Source organism: Mustela putorius, unplaced genomic scaffold, assembly GCF_011764305.1.
Source record: "Mustela putorius furo isolate JIRA1106 unplaced genomic scaffold, ASM1176430v1.1 tig00003859_pilon_pilon_pilon, whole genome shotgun sequence".
Lineage (NCBI taxonomy): Eukaryota > Metazoa > Chordata > Mammalia > Carnivora > Mustelidae > Mustela > Mustela putorius.
This window is the reverse complement of record NW_025422011.1, coordinates 14,639,941-14,646,043: the sequence shown is the minus strand read 5'-3', so window position 1 is coordinate 14,646,043 and position 6,103 is coordinate 14,639,941. Positions and strand designations below refer to the sequence as shown.

Sequence of the window (6,103 nt, the reverse complement as noted above, 5' to 3'; positions counted from 1 at the left end):
GGCTTCCTTAGAATGGTAGGATTTGTTGGGTAAGGAGAAGAGACCATTTTAAGAAGCACCACATTTACTCATCTTCCACAAGACAAAAGAGTTGAGCATCTGATTGTTCAACAAAACCCTCCTGGATGCTTTCTCAGCATCCAGGAGGGCAGGCAGGCAAAGCAGGCTGCAGGCACTCTTGCATTTGTCAACATCAAGCCAGAGAAAACCTACTCCACACAGATATGAAAAGGATCACAATTCAGCTCATCTTTTTCTGTTGCCGCAACATTTTTCTTCAATTATCATATCATGTCATTTCTCAATTCCTTCCTTTAGTCCATCTCCTATGATTGCACAGGTGAGCTGCAAATACTAGGGAATTGATGAGCTCAATTCACCCATAGAATTTCTCCATTTCCAACAGAGACAGTGAATTCCTCAGGTCTTGTTTGTTAGCAGCTCCAAGTATGGGGACTCTCTGATTTTCTGATACCCTGGCTATGTTATGAAGTTCAGTTGTAGCTTCTCCCATTCTTTCAACATCAACAGGGTCTACAACAAACACAATGCCGTCCGTGCATCTGGCATATGACTTCCACAGTAGCCCGAATTTCTCCTGGCCACCTACATCCCAGAAGTGAAAAGTGACTGTTTTAGAATTTCCCAAGGTTGCCTTAATTTTTTCAGTGTTAAATCCTTTGGTAGGCACAGTATTTACAAATTCATTGAACCGCAGCCTATATAATAAAGTGTCTTGGGCCACCTGGGTGGGTCAGTGGGTTGGGCCTCTGCCTTCCACTGGGCTCACGATCTCAGGGTCCTGGGATCAAGTCCCACATCGGGCTCTCTGCTTGGCGAGGAGCCTGCTTCCCCTCTCTCTGCCTGCTTGTGATCTCTCTCTGTCAAATAAATAAACAAAATCTTTTAAAGATAATAATAATACAGGTGTCTTTCCAGCACAGTCCAAACCTGGAATAACACTGAGAAAGGACTGAAATGAAGGCAGGCTGGACAGAAGTCTAGTCTGACAGTCCATTCCCCGTTTCCACATGCAAGTAAGTTATCCAAATTGAAATGCTTTCTTACTGCTTTAGTACTGCTCTGCCTAGTAGATCTAGCTTCAAGACTCTGGAATTGGAGTCTGGGTCCAAATGAGAAAGCATTTGGTAAGTGATTTTTACACAGGGTTTGAGGGGAGAAGCACCCCACGTCCCCTCAGCTTAGCTCTCCACGCAGCTCAACATTTGTATAAATTAGAGACATATTTAGTTGTTAAACCTTTGCTATTAGCCAAAACTTGGGTAAAAATAAACACAGTTCAGGAAAAAACAAAAAAAAAAAAAAAACAAAAAACAAAACAAAAAACCCTGTTCTTATACTTTTATCTTGTTGACTTTTGGGCTGCTTCTTTTTTTTTTTTTTTTTTACTTTTGGGCTTCAAATCTAAAAAAACTGATTCTATACAATTAAGAATTGGGACAGACCTTACAATATAGTACCGTTTTATACTTAATGAGTCTAACTCTTAGCAACATGCTATCCTTGATAGGCGTTCTCTCATTTCATCTTCCCACCTGTCCTACTTAGCTGCCACTTTTTCTTTTTCAATTACACAGTACAGTATTAGCAATTATAGTCACCCTATTTTATGTTAGATGCTGAGACCTTATTCATCATCTAAATTGAAAGTTTGTATCCTCTTACCAACCTCTCCGTATTTCCCCTGTACACCAGTCCCCCTACCACTCCCACCGCCCTCGCCCAGCTCCTGGTAACCATTTTTCCTTGCTCTGTTTCCAAGAGTTTTGACTTTTTGTTTGTTTGATTCCACCTATAAGTGTTAATCATGAAATATTGTCTTTGCCTGGCTTATTTCTTTTAAGCTTATTTCACTTAAGCTGCTACTTTTCTAATTATGATTTAACAAATCAAGAAACTGAAGCTGAAATAATTCAGTAACTTGCCTAAGGTCACATACTTCATAGATGAAACAGAAGTGAATCGCATGGTGTCTACTTAACTCCAAACTTCAAGTGCTGACCTATATTCGATGTATGTATTTGTTTTCCATTTAACTTATGAATGTGAACTTCCTATACAGGATTCATTGGAACTATTTGATTCCGATGGTTTAGGCATTATTATGGCTTGTTAATATAGTTACGATTCTATTCAGGTATTATAGTTTCCTTAAGGTGTGTCCTGTAGTCGCCAGCATTCAGACACCTCCATAAAAATGGATGGAAAATGATTGCTTGGCCGGTTCCAGAATGTCTTTTGGCCTCCATTCTGAGGAGTCTTTGTAGAATAAAATATACACCTGATAAACGATAAAAACAGCGTATCATTATGTCATTGGGCACATAATTTTACTTTTGTTCTGACGTTTAAATCCTTTGTATCCATCTCCAATGTATGATGCCCATATGCCCATAAGAGGGCGATGTTTTACTACAAACTTCCAGTGAAACGTCCTCCAACCTGCTTTGGACAAAGTATACAATTTAGAAACAAAATTTCTTAAGGTTAAATTGGAGTTCCATTTGCTTGAGCACCATTTGCTTAAACCCTTTGGGGGGAAAATATTTCTTCTAAATATTATATGGAGAAAAGAAAAATTTTCTTTCTCAACCATTTCATTTTTATATAAGTTCTTATTTCAGCTGGAACTCAAATATTTTATTGAAGTAGATTGTAGTGGAATATTCTAAAACCAGTCAACACTTCAATTATAAGTATTTGTACAATCCAGAGAAAAGAACATAGGTTTTGGCGTTAGAAAAACCTGAATTTGAATACTGTCTCTATTCCTTCCTGGCTCTATGACTTTGCATAAGTTACTTGGTTTCTAGAGGATTCAGTTTTCCCCACACGTAAGACGTGAACAGTGGTACCTACAGGAGAGCAATGTTGTGAGGATTAAATGTGCCTGCTTCAGAACCTAATACAGATGCTCAGTAAATGGCAATGTTCTACAGTTCTGAAAAATCAGCCGATCAGAGCAGAGTTACATGAAATTTTCTTTTAAGATGAGCCTTGGTCATTTCTATCTCCTGTTGCATTAAGAACAACACTTGGCACGTACTACACATTCAATCCATTTTGTTGAATAACATATTTTAAAATATTAAATAATTACACTGGGGAAAGCAGGAAGCTGGAGATAAACTAGTAGTATGGTCTACCAGATGTATTTCAACTTTCTTTCCTTTTTTCCTTTCCCCTCACTGTCTCAAATAAAAGAAGTTAATCCCCTCCTTTCTTTGAATAAGGAAAGGGAGTTTGACCAAGTAAGAACTAGGTTTTGGAAATGAAGAGGAAAAAGAATAAAAGAAAGTGTTTTGTTTGTTGTCCTCTGTTTTTTCTTTGGTAGGGGAGAATCTGCTGCCCAAGGAAGGCAATGGCTTGGGGCCACAAGAAGTGCAGTGTCCAGAGCCTGGGCCCCAGGAGGCAAGAGCTACAGGTGTCAAAGACAGATGCCAAGGGGACCCGGTTCTGTGGCAGCCAGTGGTGAGCTCTGAGAGGTGCAGGACAGCAGCCACACATCAGCTCTCCGTGCTCTCTCCCCTTTGCTCATCCCTCCTTTTTCTGGGAAATCCTTAACAAACTGAGCCCAGAATAGACAAAGGGGAGTGGCTGTGGGTCCTGTCACTTTGCCTGCTGTTGGCCTTTGGTCTGGGTACTCACACCCCCAGGCCCAGCTGCATCTACTCCCAACAGGTACACTGTGTCAGCTCCAATGACCCGTGAAGGTCATCATGATTAAACAACCAGAAGATGTAAATGATGACACTTCTCCCAGGAGGAAATCACCTCTAAATGACAAATATGGCTGCCATTGAGGGCGTAAAAAAAGAAATTTTGTACAATGATGCTCATCACACTTAAAACAGCAAAATTTGCAGACTTATTTTCCAACAAGAGGAAAACTGTTGAATAACTAATGGTATAATATTTATGTATTATAAATATTTAACCAAATAGGTTGGGTGGAAAAATTTTAATGACATGGGGCAATGTTCATGAAGTTAAATTTTTTTTAAGGCAGAGTACAGAACAAGGTAAACAGGACAACCTCAAATTGTTAAAAAGCAAAATGAAGGGGCACCTGGATAACTCAGTGGGTTAAAGCCTCTGCCTTCAGCTCAGGTCATAATCCCAGGGTTTGGGGATTGAGCACACACCCCCCACCCCTCCCCCTCTGCTCTGCAGGGAGCCTGCTTTCTCCTCTCTTTCTGCCTGTCTCTCTGCCTACTTGTGAAATCTGTCTGTCAAATAAAAAAATTAAAAAAAGAAGAAGCAGAAAAACAGGTACTTCAAAATGCTAAGAGAATTTCTCTTTGGTTGGATGTTATTTTTCTTTTTTTCTATCATATGTTGCACAGTTTTCAAATTTCCTGTATGGAACACTCTAATCAAAAAAATACAGCTATACAAAAAGCTGGTAGAAGCTGTTGATGCTAATGGTTTGTATCCACTCTCGTATAGCAGATGAGGCTTGGGTCTGTGGTCAAACATTAAAGGTCTTCGTCAATTCTCTTGACAACCATGACCCTCATTTTTTGCATCCTTAAAATGGGCATAATTTTATGGAGTGGAGGTAGTCTGGAGGGACTTCATTCAGTTGTGATCATTCAGTGAGATGATATATGCAAACACCTTTGCTCAGCTCACTGTTTGGTACAGAGGAAACAGTCAATCAGCTAAAATAATTATTATTAAAGAACAGAACAGAGGAGTTGTTACCAAATACATTTGCCCAACCCCACCCCACCCCCACCCACCCACCCCCGCCTGCTCACGTGGCACATTCTCTCTTGCAAGAGAGAGCACAGGTACCCAGACCTGGGCAGAAGTGTGCATCTCTCAGCTGGGCTACCCAACTCAGCCCTCCACCACTGAGACCCAGAGGGCAAGAGGAAACAAAACGAATATGAGCCACATCAGGGATTTAGGTTAAGTGCTTCTTTTGAAATTTTATAATAGCGTTCTGGGTAGACAGACACTCCAGAGGTAAAATAATATCAGTGCAATCCCTTCCATGCAGAACCCAAAGTGAGAAGCTCCTGGGAGTATCTAGGCCAAGGCCACCTTGCAAATTCTGACCATGGCTGGATTTGCCCAATGTACTTCACCCCTCCCGTGGCCCCACCTCATGCCTCGGTTCCCACCCACATGGCCTGAAGCCCCAAAAACTATTTATTATCAGGCCCCATCAAGGGAAACCCCTCAAAAATTTTCTGAAAAACAGAATTTGGAGAGGGTCCAAAGATTATCACATGAACCACCCTGAAATGTTTTGAAAATCCAGAATCGAAGTAAAAGATCATTAATTTTTGTAGTAATAAGTATAAGCCCGGCCCCACACTGTGTTGTAATACTTACACGGCCATCGAAGGTAGGTGATTCAATTATTTCCATTTTGCAGACGCATGAAAACTCGATGAGGTAGTTCTGTTTTGTTCCTTCTTCTGTCTCAGTACCTACAACACTGGCCACCCTCTGATTACTCAGTGAGCATTTGTGGAATCAATGAACGGAGCTAAGCAATTTTCGTAAACCACATAGCAGGTAAGTCACACCCAGAGTGTGAAGCTGGAGTCACACCCAGGCTGACCTAACTCCGCAGACTGAGTTCTTACCCACTGCTTCTGTTTACCTTTCTCCCACGGACAGCCTCCATCTGGGAAAGAAGACAAGGGCCTTGCTGGTGGAGGTATTTCTCTGCACGACGCTTACAGTTGGTGCGTCCGTAGATATGACTGGACATAGTGATTTCTCCAGGGTCAGTGTTTAGACATTACTAACAGGATCCAGGTGTCCTCTGCTTTGGGAATATATTTACATATCAGCTGGAAAAGCCGAAGCCTTCTATATAATTCTCCAGGCTTTCTGTAATAATGCAGAATGATAAATTATGGGCTACTTACCAAAAAATGTCTAGATGCAGGCAAACATATTTCTATTATCATTTAGCAATTGCTTGAGGGCTTTGAAAGCCTCTGGAATATAGGCAGTTGAAGAAGTGTCCCCTAAGAAATTATCAAGATGAGGGCTTGGAAGTTAAATGCACTTCCTCTACCTTTTAGGCTCTATCTATTCAAAGGTGAACAGATTGAGT

General features: G+C 40.9%; 1 pseudogene; it reads right to left on the bottom strand.

Annotated features, from left to right (window-relative positions):
* Positions 1-241: 241 nt before the first annotated feature.
* On the bottom strand, positions 242-5,752 carry LOC101672142 (annotated as a pseudogene).
* Between the last annotated feature and the right edge of the window lie 351 nt (positions 5,753-6,103).